The sequence below is a fragment of the Hyperolius riggenbachi genome, chromosome 1 (genome assembly GCF_040937935.1).
Source record: "Hyperolius riggenbachi isolate aHypRig1 chromosome 1, aHypRig1.pri, whole genome shotgun sequence".
Lineage (NCBI taxonomy): Eukaryota > Metazoa > Chordata > Amphibia > Anura > Hyperoliidae > Hyperolius > Hyperolius riggenbachi.
Window position 1 is genome coordinate 600,493,200 of NC_090646.1, and position 16,471 is coordinate 600,509,670.

Genomic DNA, 16,471 nt, shown 5'->3' on the forward strand with positions numbered 1-16,471 from the left:
TCGTCCGATCAGAATTTCTGATCGCTCGAACGATTTTTCGCGAGAAATTGGACAGTTAGTGGCCACCTTTAAAGAGATGATTTGCATATTCTAGAGTGACAAGGTAAATGATAAAGAAGCTGTGTAAATGCCCAAGAGATTAAGGCCTCAATTCATGAATCTCTTATCAACCTGGGCATTTACACAGCTTTTAGCAGGTCCATGTAGACCATGGACGCTCAATCAATTTTAAGGAATTTATTGGCTTCAATCAGAAATACAATTCATACACATCATTGCAGATATTGAAGAAGCGAAGTTGCAATCAGAAGTCAGCACTATTAAACTGAACTAAGTAGGGAAGCAGGATGCTAATCTAGACAACATGAAGCAAAGAAAAAGTATAGTAAAAGCAAAGTGATGTAAAGTACCCATAAAACTAGGGATCGATCTACAGAAAAACCTCTAGTTTATCAAGAGTTACTTAGTCACATCCCACTGGAGGTGGGCCATGGGTGTATTATGGAAGTCAATCACATTAGGAGCCTCCTATTGGCCTCAATGATTAAATGATTGACAGCATAGACACTGCGCAGAATCGGAAATTCCAGACCAAACTGGGAGCTTCCTTTGACCCAGGCCCGGATTTACATCACAGGAGCCTATAGGCACAAATGTCCTGGCACCCTAGACTTCACCCTCCATGAACCTAAACTACCAACGAATTGCAGCATAGGTGTGCTGGCTGGCCCAGCTTCCCTTGCCAGTCATAGGTAGCTACAGGTGCCCCTTAGTATTATGTAGCCAGAGGTACCCTCAGTATTAAGTAGATAGAGGTGCCCCCAAGTGTTAGGTAGTTAGAAGTGCCCCAGACTGAAGGGAGATCTGGTTAGTGGAATGCAGAACCTCTCATTTACACTCTGCTCGGGACTCTGCATAGGCAAGGTAGCAGGGAGGCACTTGGGGAGGGTAGTGAGCTGCCTTTCCATCATCAGGCACCTGTAGGCACGTGCCTACAGTGCCTTATGGTAAATCCGGCCCTGCTTTGACCTGTACTTTGATTTCATAGAATCATAGTTATTCTTACATGCCGTGAATGTTTAGACCTTCTAGTGCCTGGCCATCTGTACATTTGAGTAGATAAAATTAACTGACCTTGCTTCTCTACCAAGCAAGACGAGAATCATTAGAATTATGTTCTCTAGAATGTGTCTTAAAGCGGTCTAACACCCAGCATTTCAACTTTGCTTTAAAAGATTGCTTACAGCTTAAAAACTATTATGCCAGATTTTTTTTTAAGCAGAAATTCACTGAATGGGTTAAACAAATGCATTTTAGTTTTGCATTTAGCTAGAAATCTGGTCTGTGCCGAGGTTTAGATACAAATGTATCTTTGTTTGGAATGCAAATAGACCTCTGAAAAGCCTGTCTGGGAAGCCCTCTGTGCTCTCTCAGAGAGGTGTTTGTTTATTTACATTGTAAATAGATACATTTGTATCTAAACCTCAGCACAGAAGCGTATTTCTAGCTAAATGCAACACTAAAATGTCATGTTTAACCCATTCAGTGAATTTCTGCTAAAAAAAAATCTGGCATAATAGTTTCTAAGCTGTAAGCAATCTTTTAAAGCAAAGTTGAAATGCTGGGTGTTAGACCACTTTAAAGGATACACAAGGTGACATGTGACATGATGAGACAGACGTGTATGTACAGTGCCAAGCACACAAATAACTATGTTGTGTTTCTTTTTTTTCTTTCTCTGCCTAAAAGATTTAAACATCAGGTATGGAAGTGACTGTCAGAACCAGGTCGGACTATAACCGAATCCTCACTGATAAGGAATTACAGCCATAAAACACTTTCCTGGCAGAAAATGGCTTCCGAGAGCAGGAAAGAGATAAAAAGGGTCAACAGTTCATAGCTTTTAGCTCTGGCATACTTCAATGAATGTGCATTTGAGCAGAGACAATGAAACAGTAAAAATTTTAAAAGCAAAATTAAATATTAAGTAAAATTGTGGGATATCTAAAAAAGTCAAGTTTAGTAGAAGGAGGATAGATACAATCGTTTATCTCATCAAGAAATTTCCCCTCATGTTTCTTTCAAGGAAGAACTCGGAATATAGTCTTCTGCTGAAACATTGGTTCTTAACCACAGGATCAGAAGCTTTACCGGTTTATTGCTCGGTCATACAACTTCGCACCCAAATGAATTTTACCTCCTTTTCTTTCCACTAATGGAGCTTTCTTTTGGTGGTATTTGATTGCTGCAGCAATTTGTATTTTTTATTTAAATTAATCAAAAAATGCCTGATTTTAATAAATAGAAAAATATGTTTATTCCCCCCCCCCCCCTCACACACACACCTAAATAGGCCCTAGACAAACATACATCTACTACACTACACTTGAATAGACATACGCCTATGATAGGGATTAGATTGTGAGCCGCTTCGAGGGACAGTTTAATGACAAGACACTCCTCTGTGCAGCGCTGTGTAAGACGGCAGCGCTATATAAATAAATGTTGCCTTATAAATCTTAAAAACAGCCTGCCAGCTCCGATCGCGACGCGACAATGACGGGAGCTCGTGCTTGTGTGAGCTGCTGTCTAATCTTGCTCCTCGTGAGATGACGCCATATGGCGTCACTGAGGAACAAGAGAGCCCCACTGTGGCCGTCAATCGCCGTTAGTCGGTCGGAGAGTGGTTAAAATGAATGAGGATTTTACATTGCAGGAACCTCACGTATTCTTACACCTCTCACCTTCACTGAGGAACTCAAATGTGGGGCACAGAGACTTCCTGCTCCCTCATGAGAAACTAAATACATGAATTAGAAAATCTACAGCACTTACTGAGTTCCTTTTTAACAACGTATTATAATATGTATAGTGGTCGAGGAACTGGCTTCACTGTACAGTATGTGTTGAAATGCCCCTTGTGTGAGGCAGGTAGTTGCCTGTGTCTCAGCAGAACCCTCACAGTACGGTCAGGAAGTGGTGTGAGTCCTCTGCATTCCGGTGACACCAGACAGAAAAATAGAAAGCTTTCTGTGCTTCCCCTGTGACAGCGCACAGAAAATAATAAATTGCTGGATTACTTCAGCCCAGTGGAGCAAGTAGAAAAGAAAAAAAAATGGACTTGGATGTTTTTTTCATTATGATTGATAACAGAAAATTCAGACCTAATGCTGCTTTAAGGACAGGCTGATAGCTAGACCTTCATCTGTAATGAACTGTTCTCAAGGCATAAAACACAGCGGATAGGAGGCGGGAGAACAGTAACTGGCCAGATGCCGGATTCATAATTAAAGTGGACCTGTCACCCTGAAACGACTCTGTGGGTTTTTTTTACTTTTCAATAAATGTTCATATAAACAGCAATGTGTCTAAAGAGAAAATGTAGTACACATTTCTGTAAGTGAATATGTTTCTGTGGAATGGCCCTCAGACTCACTGGGACAAATTTACATATTAAAGTGAACTTTTCATTTTCTCATACTCAAAGTACGCTTTGCTCCAGAGAAAAGAGCTGTCAAGGTAATGTGGAGAAGTTAATAACTAATTATAATTCACAGCCACTTCCTATTTAAACTGAATCTGTCTACAACTGACACCCTGGTACAAACAACATTTGGTAAGAAACCACTTTTGTGTGCCGGTTAAGGGCTCGTTTCCACTAGGAGCGGTGCGATGCGGCTACATAGCCGCATCGCACCGCAGGTGTGCTGAAACACATGCACGCCAGTGGAACAGTTTCCACTGCATGCATGGTGTGCAGGGCGGTGCGATCCGATACTCTGCAGCATGCTGCAGATTTTCGCACGCCCGCATCCGCTCGCAGCTGCGTCCCATCTCCTCAATACACTTCCGCATCGGGAGATGCGGCAGTGATGCGGCCGGCAGCGGAAGTGATGCGATGCGGCTGCGTAGCCACACTCGCATCACTTCGCAAGTGGAAACCCGCCCTAACTGTTTGCTGTGAGGTGAGTATGCAGAGCAGGCTACACAATGCTGAGAATGCTACCTGTTGCAACTGACATTATTAGCAGGATAGCAGCTAATATGCATTGAAAAAAATGATCAGCTATGGGACAACAGCTATGGGAAAGCAGTCTCACCAATGCACTGCTCTTCATCTCCCAACACTTCTGCCTTCACTATCAGAAGTTTGTGTGTAAAGGCGGAAGTGTCAGAAAGATGGAGAGCAGCATGGAGCACAATGGCGAGAGGCGGCCACTAAGGTGAGATGACACTCTCTGCCACGCCTCACACCCACCGACAAGCAGGTTTAGTTTCACTATACTTCATGAGTATTTCACAAATATCTGACATCTTTTTCATTAGCAGTATAAATATCCAATATTATCAGATAGGAGAGCCGGGCACTGGTTCCAACGTTTCTAAGACTTTATTTTCGGTATTCAAGACACCAAAACATTACAGAGAATGGTTGTAAAGGAAAGTTTCACTGGTCTCCCCGCTTCCTCAGAGGCCAGTACAATAACTGTACCCAATAGAGTAACTGTACTGGCCTCTAATGAAGCCAGGGGACCCCTCTAATGAAGCCGGGGTGTCCGTGAAACGGTTGTCAGGCCGACCTTCCTTCACCCCCAGTGAGTGCATTGTTTTGGTGTCTTGAGGATCTAAAATAAAGTCTTTGCAACGTTGGAACCAGTTCGTGGCTCTCCTATCTGGTAACATTGTGAATTCATGCTTAGGTTGGTTTGCCTTCTTAAAACAGAAGGAATTTACAATAAATCAGCTTTAAGTGAACATCTGTGGTTGACTTAAAGCTGCATTATTGTAAATTCATCCCGTTTAAGAAGGCAAACCAACCTAAGCATTACTTTTTAGCAGGAGAGCTTTTTAGTCTCTTTAAGTCCCCTATACTCTCCTTGTGGTTTTGGGTCACCCCGAGCTGCTTGGTTACTGTATTGTGAATTAATTGACTGATGTGCATGATCCAGGACTGAACGATCCTTTGTGTATATGGTTGCCTGTAACATTGTGTGACGGCCTTCTGTATTCTTTTTTGTACCTTGTACTGTATACATTAACTCCCCCTCCCCCCCATATTATTAATTGCAACCAAAAGCGTTATGTGTTTTTTACACACAAATACTACCATTTGTCTACATGTGCAATTTATTTATTTTGCTGACTGTGCAGCTATAAAATGTTTAAAGCTTATAATCAATTTTATGTGATTGTGTGTGTCTGAGCTCATATTAAGTTTTAAGTTTACATGACATGAAAATTAGTGATGCGTGTAAAGAAGTCTAAACATTCTAGATGCAATAAAACCTTGTGAGTCCTAAATATCAAGCATGAGATCTTTAAACCAAACAACAGGCTGATGAGCAAGGACAGACATTTGTGTATGATACTATAGCTAAGCAATAATAAATAATCATTTCAAAATAATTAAAATCTGTGCTAGGGCAGTAACAATATTTAAACCAAGAAATTTATATTAGCATTGTTAAGTGTCTTCATTGGATAAAAATCTGAATAATAACTTCATCAAGGTTCCCCAGAAGTGTGAACAGTTATCTGGCCCAAACAGAAATAGGTAAAGAGGACAAGACAACATTTATATCGCACTTTTCTCATGGTGGACTCAAAGTACCAGAGCTGCAGCCACTAGGACGCGCTCTATAGGCAGTAGCAGTGTTAGGGAGACTTGCCTAAGGTCTTCTACTGAATAGGTGCTGGCTTACTGAACAGGCAGAGCCGAGTTTCAAACCATGGTCACCTGTGTCAGATGCATAGCCCTTAACCATTACGCCATCTATGGGGCACTGGGAAAGATAGCAGTTTTTCCCACTGCTGATGGTCACCTGGCTTTGGCAAGATCAGAATTAGAATACTTTATTTCACCAAGTACAGAGGTGTTGTACCCGGAATTGGGTTTGGCTCATACAGGTTCTGGAAGGTCAGGTGGAGGGGGGTTAGCTGGTAACAGAGGGGGGAAAATATTCAAAAACCAAGAGCCGAGGCTGCCATACTAAAGAACCACCAGCCGCAATTGGCAATCATCTGTTATCCCTAAGGAGACATCAAAAGGGGGGTGGGGGGGGGGGGGGGCAGAGTAAGGTGAAGGTTCCTCTTGGGAGATCCTCCATATTCCCTTTATCTTTTACAAAAGTACTCCCAGGAAAAGATCTATACAAATATGTCAGCCGGGCTGCCTACTCAACTGCACAGTATTTTTGAAGATTATTTTACTGCCTACTGCATGTGATAGAAAAATAGGAGAAAAATAATTTATAGTGAAATGTACTTCTTACACACATGTATTTTAAACTGTACAATTTTTCATGATAGTGGTCCTTTAGTTTAGAGGATACCTTAGCCCAAAAGAAAATGTAAAATTAATTGTGACGTAGTGCGCAAGGATGCAAGTCGCCGGGAAGCACCTGTGCAGTCTTCGCCGACCCTCCTGACCAGAAAGTAGCTTTAGCGGGTCAGTACAGAGGAACGGAGGGAACCGGAGGAGAACGGGGTGAGCGGTGGGCATTAGGAGAGCCCACTACACATGCAACTACACAGGCCTGCTCCCCTCGTTTATATATTTCTTTTGGGCTAAGGTAGCCTTTAACTTACCAGTATGCTTTCTTTTTTGGGGAAAATTGCTGTTTCTGGAAGAAATACAGCAACATCATATAAATTCTATGTCCTATTTGGGACCTGATTCTGAGAATCATCATGATTAGGGACTAATATCAGTCCGAAACATGTTAGCTGAATCTCTTGCTGAACCAGAAATGTTAAAATAATTATAGTAATAGGGATTTGTAGAGGTGTACAGAGGCGCCAAAAGAGTAAAATATGCTAAAATCATCTAAAAATGTTCAGGAGGTGGTAGTGGACCTGCCACTCCAAACAGACACGATGCTGTCGATTCAGTTAATACAATTTATTCACATACTCCTAGTGAACACTGGCAACGCGTTTCACGGGCACAATCCCGCTTCATCAGGCAACAAGACAACAGGAGTAACACACTGTAATTGACAGAGATGATGAAAGCATAATCAGAATGCTGTGTATGGTTTCTAATGTACAAATTATTAAGATAATTCACGGGATTGTGCCCGTGAAACGCGTTGCCAGTGTTCACTAGGAGTATGTGAATTAACTGTATTAACTGAATCGACAGAATCGCGTCTGTTTGGAGTGGCAGGTCCACCACCGCCTCCTGAACATTTTTAGATGATTTTAGTATATTTTACTCTTTTGGCGCCTCTGTACACCTCTACAAAGTAAGCGATCCACCCTTGGTGGAAGGGTGATACACCCTCTTTTCTTCTATCCACAGAGAGTGACATCTTACTCCTGAGTGGGGACAGGTCTAAACTCCCCACCTGCATTTACAGTGGTTGCCTGCGCGGTAACCCTGGTTTGTAAGTATAATACATACGTTACAATTCATCTCCCCTTTTCCAATACATACTACACTATTTTGGGCTCTCGGTTTTTCTGCATAGTAATAGGGATGCATGGATATTACTCTACTTAAATTAAAATTGTGTTACAATGGATTAGAGAGAACTGTCAAGGTTCATTAAAGACAGGGAACACACTAACAACCGCGGGAATACCAAGACAGTTTTCCACGTGGTTTCGCATTTGACATTCTCGTTTTTAAACATGCATTATCCGCAGTAGCTGGACTTACGTCAATGGTAAATCGCACGCCGTATGCGGTTTCATGCTGCAGGCTGTTTATTTTGGTTTTTTTTGCTCTTCTGAAATTACATTTTAAGTGTGAGTCACCCCAATGACTTACATACATTGTAATGTGGGGAAAAAGTATGCAATCACTTTTACTTGCCTGAGCTTAGGTCTCAAAGCATAGCCACAGTCAAAATTCCCCTACTGCTATGATAGCCACTATATTATAAGCTTTAACAAAAACTACATTTAATTTTAAGGGAAAGGAAAAGGTAAATAAATACAGTATATAGTTTCCCCGGGCAGCCTTATTAGTATCCCACACTGAGATCTCTAGGCTGTCAAGACATTATTGCTTTATCTCTGACTGCAGAAGATAAAAGCCTAATTTATAGCAGAGCTTTTCTAAAAACCTAATTTATAGCAGATAGTTTCTATGTGCAAGGAAATGTGGCCAACCACTTTTTAAATAAACACACAATGTAGCCAAATCAATTTAAAAAAAAGGACAAGTTGATTGATATTTAGACATTGAGGGAGGGAGGGATGGGGAAGGAAGCTGTGCTTGACCTAGGTTGCTACAGCTTTGCACTATATTGGGTAGTATAAAGCGAGAGGCTATGGTGATGCAGTCAATATTATGCAAAGTTTCTGCTGAAAGATTGGATAAAACCTGATGGTGCAAAGTAGTGCAACAGACAGACCACCTATATAGGAAAGATATTAATAGTTTTGGGCCAAAGGCAGGTAGTCTAACTACATATTCAGTAAGGAATTGGGAGACAGATTTTTAATTGCATGTTATACCAGTCAATAGTTTCTCTTAAAGGACTTCCGAGGCCAAAAAGATGAAAATTACACAATACCTTTTATATATCTGAATCCACGGAGGACGTCCAGCGCGTCCTCCGCACCGTACCGCCGTCATTGCTGCCTTTTTCTTTCCCCCCTGGCTCGGCCCGACCCCACTGAACGGGTCGCATAGGCTTCCACTACTAAGATGGCCGCCGCCTTGAGCCGCGGCTGCGCAGTACGCTTTGCCCTTAGTGCGACTGCGCAGCCTTCAGCCCGCCTCCCGCAGCGTACGGACATACGCTTGGGCAGCATTACGGAATCCGTACGCTGCGGGAGGCGGGCTGAAGGCTGCGCAGTCGCACTAAGGGCAAAGCGTACTGCGCAGCCGCGGCTCAAGGCGGCGGCCATCTTAGTAGTGGAAGCCTATGCGACCCGTTCAGTGGGGTCGGGCCGAGCCAGGGGGGAAAGAGAAAGGCAGCAATGACGGCGGTACGGTGCGGAGGACGCGCTGGACGTCCTCCGTGGATTCAGATATATATAAAAGGTATTGTGTAATTTTCATCTTTTTGGCCTCGGAAGTCCTTTAAAAGTATTGAATGCTAATATAGCGTGTTTCCTACCATCATACCTCACCCCATAAATCTTCCATGTTAATATTACGCGCCGAAAGCAGTAAAAACAAACACACAAACAGCACTTGCTTCCAGAATGTTGTTACGAGAGTTTTATACTGGAGTGGTGCAAAGTAAAGAAATACTTTATCGGTTTAATTCGGACTTCATGAAGACCACATGTGATCACTGATGGTAGAAAACACGCTATATTTCTTAGCGCTACTATAGCGTGAACACTGATGGTAGGAATCATGATATAGCAGGGGTGGCTCTAGGCTCGGGGTGGCCCTGGGCAGAGAAAGAATTGTGGCCCCTTCGCCCACCAATGCCAATATCTAATGCAAGGTAAATGGCCTTGCCCACTGCGGACACGGCATAGCTGCCTTATGCTCATGACACAAATGTTTAACTTTTGCTGAAACTTGCCACTGCAGTTTGCCTTTGCTTCCAATGTCTCAGGGGCAGAGGCAAAACGCAATGGGCGCAGAGACAGGCTGCAGACAGTGCCTTTACTAGTGACTCACGCAGGTGCTGGCACAGAACCTGGACGAGGCGTCACAGTGACCTGCTGTGCTGCAGGGACGTGAGGCATTGGCAGTGATGTGTGCAGCCATAGTGACCAGGTCGTCCCTCGGTTGAGCGCATGTGATGCCCCCCCCCCGGGATTAGTGGCCCCGTGCAGGTGCACAGATGGCACATTCCACAGGCCGTCCTTGGCTATAGTATAGTATGATGGTAGGAATCATGCTATAGTAGAACACTGATGGTAGGAAACACACTACTGTAGCACCAAGTATTTATAATAAAAAACATGATAGCTACTTGTGTATTCAGCTGGTATAAATAACTGAATCTGTTTCTTGCAGTCTAAACAGCAGCCTTCAGACTGACAGGTGATGGGGCAGCCCTGCTCTAGCAGATACAACTAGTTTCCATAACAGGCGGGAGACCACAGTGATGAATCATAAGAGACCTACTACTCAGAATAATATACAGAGCATGTCCCGGCCTGTCTGCTGAGTGACCTGAAAAATACCTCGGATATACTTGAAGTGTTGCAATAGTATACTTGAGGCTTTACTTTCACAGTAACATTAGCAGCAATTAATCTCCTTTGTCTTGAACATATATCTTGTCCCAGGGTATGTCTACACTGGACAGTGCACACCTCGTCTGTGCATTAAAGAACACCTGAATTAAGAGGAATATGGAGGCTGTCCTATTTATTTCCTTTTAAACAATACCAGTAGCCTGGCTATCCTGCTGATACACTGCATCTAATACTGGCTGCATACGGATTTTAGCCATAGACCCTGAACAAGCATGCAGAGTGGCTGGATGGTGTAAGTAGTGGCTGGATGGCGTAATGGTTAAGGGCTCTGCCTCTGACGCAGGAGACCTGGGTTTGAATCTCGGCTCTGCCTGTTCAGTAAGCCAGCACCTATTCAGCAGGAGACCTTAGGCAAGTCTCCCTTACACTGCTACTGCCTATAGAGCGCGTCCTTGTGGCTGCAGCTCTGGCGCTTTGAGCCCGCCAGGAGAAAAGCACGATATAAATGTTATTTGTCTTGTCAGATCAAATGTTTCTGAACAAATTACACAGCAAATATCAATCACTTCTTGACCTATCTCCTATGTGTTAACTTTTCACTTTTAACTTTAGGTTTATTCTCTCCCCCCCCCCCCCCCTCCACACACACACACACACACACACACACACTCTTTAGTATTTCAGTAAATATCCTATTTATGCACAACTATTCTTTCTATCGCTGATGGGGAATCGCGACTTGGTGGCCCACTAGGTTCAATGGACTCTTTGGTGAAGACACATATTGTTGCTTAGACTCCACACCCTAGGAGAGCCTATGTGCACCAACAGTGCACAGGCCAACAGCATCCATGAATATAACAGCAGGTTGGAAAATGTTAAAGTCAAGTTTGCGTTGCTCTGCTTTAAACAATACAATAACTTCCAGGACAGCAAATCTGATTGATTTAAATAAGGTAATTTAGAAACCTGACTGAAATTATACTGCACCTAAACTCTTGCCCGAGACAGAGGGAAAACATAGCGAAATGTAACCTGTATGTATTCAGAGAGTATAGCCTGTCTAACCCCCCCCTTCCCCCCTCATCCGTGACTAATCACAACTACTGGCTGCCTCTGCAAAGCAGCTAATTTTTAAACACAGGATGTTAACCCTATGTGTGCTTCTTTGAAAGCAGGAAGTAGACACACTTCAGATTTATTGCAAGATATGTATCACCTGTAACAAAAATGTTTTCTTTAAAGTTTATTATACTGTTGCTTATCTTTTAGAGCAAAGAGGAAGTTGTGAGTTCAGGTCTGCTTTAAGTGGCATGATTCAATTTCAGGATGATCGACCAGACAGACATGTTTAATTGTTCCTTTGATCGATGACTGAACTTGTATTGCATGCTATAGCCTAATTTGTGATCTGCTTTATAAACATGTTTTATAAAGAAATATTATTCTGCTGCAGTGCTTAAAGTGAGTACTGTATATGATAGTCACTCAAATGGGAAAGACGGATAGTAAAATGTATGTTTTGGCAATAAAAATGTAAATTCATGGTATTTATTTATTCCGTAATTGCATTTCTCCATAACACAGTTATAAAGAATGAAACTGAATTGGTGCTTAAAAGTGAGAACTTCACCCATTTTAGTTTCTCTCTCTCTATATATACATATTATAACATCCTCTATAATAAAATCCCTGTGTCCCTGCGTGTGCTATCTCTGTGTAGCTGGTCCGTGCTTTTTGCTACTGCGCATGTGCGCAGCACGGACCCAGCCTCACGGAGACAGGAGGACGGGGCCAGGGAGCCGTGCGGGCGTGTGAGCTGGCAGCCGGGTGTGCGCGCATGTGCGCAGTAACATGCGGCAGCGAGAAACAGACCCTAGAGCCCGTTTTTAAATAGGCTTGGGTCTACTCGTATAACATAATACAGGTAGTCCCCGACTTACGAACGCCCGACTTACGAATGACCCGCCAATACAAATGGCATGGATTCTGTGTTTCCATGGGAACAAGTCAAAAAAAATTCAAATTGAACTTGTAGTTTTTGAGAAAATCGATTTTACAAAATTCAAAGAAAAAATTGCTTTTAAACTTGTATAAGCAGGTACAGAGGGCAGAGGTGACACAGAGGCGGACACGAGAGGCACAGGGGGACACAGAGGAGGTACAGAGGGCAGAGATGGTACAATGTTCCAACTTAAGAACAGATTCAGTTTAAGAACGAGCCTACAGCCCCTATCTCGTTCATTAACCGGGGCCTACCTGTATACCCTTATATAGTTACTGAGGGTGAAATATGAAAAAAAATGTATTTTATGCATTTACACATATTTTTCCTATACATTGCCTATACAATTAAATAATTCCTGGAAACAAATATTACCCTAATAAAGCCTAGATTGTCCTGAAATACACAATATGTGTATCACTTTGATAGCATAAGTAATAAAAAAGTTATTGCTGTTTCAATAGTGAAAGCTGAAATGCCAAAATTGTCAGGAAAACCCACGGAATGCAAAGTGGTTAAAGCCCAATTATACTGTAGTATATCAGTAGTAATTAAAAAGTATGTATAAATAAGATAAAAAGTGTTTATACCAAACTTTAGTTAATCAGAGGTAACTGATTTACAGTGACCTTTCTTTCTGTTTTTGCTTTCTAGGTGCTGAAAAAAAAGTTCCAGATCAAAAAAGCTGCCAATTCAGGTTAAAAATGTCCAAATCAGGCAAACCTGCACGTACCTACACAGGAGCAGCGCCATAAATAACATGCTGGCAATGCTTCACTCAGATGTGTGCGTCCGCAGGGGCTCTCTGAAGTCCTGGCAGAAGGGCCCATCACTTTCATACAAGGTTACAAGTCTCTAATTACTCTCCAGCTAAAGAGCTAAAATTATAAGCCTAATAAATACACAGCTTGTTTCTCTGCAGAGCTTTTGTAGAACAATCTTTTTTCTGCATCTTGTATTTTGTTTGTTAAAGGTCAACAAAACCCAACATAGAACAAGGCAAACTGCAATAGCATTTAGGTTGCTAAGTGAATATAAACAGAGTACAAAAGCAATATGCTGAATAAAATACTGATTTTGGGAATCAGATATGCTTGCCAGTGCTCTATAGCCCATGTTCTGCAGGTTTAGCAGCCGGGTGGGTCAATCAGGGTTTTTTCACACTAGGCCTAAGTACGCTACAATTCAGCAGGCGTAAGCATATGTGTAAATGGATCCTACATTAAGCATAGGATACAGTAACAACTGCCACTTAAAATGGAGCGTAATGGGGGTGGTGGTGGTGTGTGTGTGTGTGTGGGGGGGGGGGGGGGGTAGTGCGTGTTCCCAACAGGCACAATTTTTCCGGACAATGCAGATGTTGCCGATGCCCGGAATCAGGGCAAACCTATGGGAACAGACACATTCACACTGGGTTGTTTTCCCCCTCTACTAACCTTAAGCCTGGAACCCACTAGAGCAATTTTTGAGCATTTAGGGAGCGCTTTCAGTCGCTAGCGATTTCCCTAAACACTCTGCCAATGTAAATTGATGGGACAGATTCCAGTAGAGCGATTGTGATGAAGGAAATCGCAATTGCAGAACATGCAGCATTTTTGGAGCATTTCCATTCTAATGAATTGTACAGGAGCAGGGAAATCGCTCCCAAAATCGCTTGCAAAACGCTATCACAAATCACTAGCGATTGCGATAGCGCTTTCTAGTAGGTTCCAGGCCTAACTCTACTCTTCAGTGTCTTACACCGAGTCACCGCTGGGCAAGCGCTGGTATATATCTATCAGGAGTATAGGATTCCCATTGGATTGCAGAAGACCAATGGGAATCCTCCCTAGTACCAGGGAGGATTTTCATTGGTTCACTGAATGGCAGACCAATGAGGATACTCCTTGTTGCTAGGGTGAATTCCCATTGGCCTTTTGAAATCCAATGAGAGCCAGCTTCTGCCGGGGTTCAGATCTATGTCCCCAGAGCACAGCGGCAGTGCCAGCAGCAGCAGAGGACCCATATGGCGGCGGTGGTAGACTTAAATGGTGGCAATGGTAGCAGCAGTGGCAGACTGGATGCACAATGGTTAGTAGTGTGATAATCTCGCCAGACTGTGAAGGGGAAAGCGAGATTTCCCCAGGGGAGGTGGGGGATAAGCAAAGACCCCCACACATGTGTCTGGAAATTTATCTGTATTGTTGGGTGATACAAACACCAACTGTATTGGATATCATTTAGATATTTAATTGAATGACGTATACTTGATGACCTTTGTACATAATTAGTGGCATCCATAAGACCACTATAGAAGTCATAAAGCATTTCACAAGAAAATTCTGGTCAACCTGATGGCAAAGGGCACAGACAGCGACAAGGGTGAAGCATGGATTGCACATTTGTTTCTTTAGCTGCACAGCTTGCCACACCCATATTCAGTTTTATCCACATAAGGTGTGCGGGAGTTTGTGTCACTCACTATGCTGCAGCCTGCTGTAAACTTGTACTTCACAGCAAATGGGATCCCATTTTCCCAAATAGGAAACTGAAGCAAAGTGAAGAGTCTTGCTGCTGTATGGACAGGCGTACAGCTGCAAGTAAGCACAGTTATAAAATTGATTTTTAAGCTACAAAAGGTAGTCGCAAAAGTACCATAGTTTACACTTAACATATATGGTTTCACAATTGAACAATTTCTCAATCTGGGGTTTAGTTGGGCTTTAAATTTCCTAAATAGATTTTCATGGTTTCCTAGGCCTTACTGTGTAAAACAATCCTAGCCAGGTGCTGATGGGCTCCTGGCAACAATCTGCTTTCTTCTGTGCCAGCCATAAAATAATATTGCACAGTAACTTACAGATGAACGACAAACTGTTTATAAGGTATAATTCTCTTCATTGTTGGATACAGACCGCAGGCAACACATCTGTCAGGTGGAATGTAAGCTGAAGTCCCAGGTCTATGTATGAGAGGGCTGACTTACAGCCATCCTAGGACCTGAGCAGCTCCTTCAGGGTCCTCCAGTAAATTTTTACCTCAGCTTGAAAGAAATGATACAAAAACAATACATTCATTCTACAGTCAGAGTAAAGCAGTTTTATTCTGTTCTTAGCCTTGTGAGTTGTAGAATTAGTAATAGGTGCCGACAGTTTAGCCCACAGTTGTTTTCCCACATTATAAGGATATTTTTTAGCTTTTCTACCTCAGCTTACTCTTCCCCTGCAAGAAGCGAATTAACAAGTCTAAGACCTGGAACCCACTAGAGCGCTTTTTTGAGCATTTAGGGTGAGCTCTAAATCGCTCTGCCAATGCAAATAGGTGTAACGAATTCCACAGTAGCGATTAGCAAAATCGCAATCGCAGGACATGCAGCATTTTGGGAGTGTTTGCGCTTCAATGTAAAGTATTGAAGCCCAGGCAAATCGCTCATAAATCACTACACATAGCGATTTGTGTGTGAGTTTAAATTGCTGCAAACTGTAAAAAAAAAAAAAAAAAGGACCAATCAGAATTAAAATAGTTAATCGCAAATCGCTATCACAATCACTGCCAAAAAGCTTACACTTTTTAAAATCGCTACCAATATCACTGGAAAACGCTCATGAAATCGCTTACAAAATGCTACTTAAAAATGTTAGCGATTGTTCTAGCGATTTGCAGTGGGTTCCAGGCCTAAGATTGAGAAACAGACCTAAATAATGTTTAAGTAACTTCACCGAGTCACTGACAGTTTTCCAGGATCCCTTCCTGCTGATTGCTGCCTTTCATCTATGCACAAGTTTAAAGGGATACTGTAAGGGGGTCGGGGGAAAATGAGCTGAACTTACCCGGGGCTTCTAATGGTCCCCCGCAGACATCCTGTGTTGGCGCAGCCACTCACCGATGCTTCGGCCCCGCCTCCAGTTCACTTCTGGAATTTCTGATTTTAAAGTCAGAAAACCACTGCGCCTGCACGCCCCGTATCCTCGCTCCCGCTGATGTCACCAGGAGTGTACTGCGCAGACACAGACCATACTGGGCCTGCGATGTGCGCTCTTGATGACATCAGCGGGATCGAGGACACGGCAACGCAGGCGTAGTGGTTTTCAGACTAAGTCTGAAATTCCAGAAGTGAACCGGAGGCGGGGCCGGAGCATCGGTGAGTGGCTGCGCCAACACAGGATGTCTGCGGGGGACCGTTAGAAGCCCCGGGTAAGTTCAACTCATTTTCCCCTGACCCCCCTACAGTATCCCTTTAAGTTAGTCTTCGGGTTGGTTCAGACTGGCACTTTCAGGGAAACGGATCCATAAAAACAGCTCAAATTTCTGTTCCAACAGATCCGTTTCTGTTCCGTTTCCTTCAGTTCCGTTTCACCATATCCCCCC

At 43.0% G+C, this 16,471-nt stretch overlaps 1 protein-coding gene across 2 annotated transcripts in view; it reads right to left on the reverse strand.

Moving 5' to 3' along the window:
- PARP8 (poly(ADP-ribose) polymerase family member 8) overlaps nucleotides 1–16,471 on the reverse strand; it is a 438,516-nt gene that overhangs the window by 121,727 nt on the left and 300,318 nt on the right. The window lies entirely within an intron of this gene.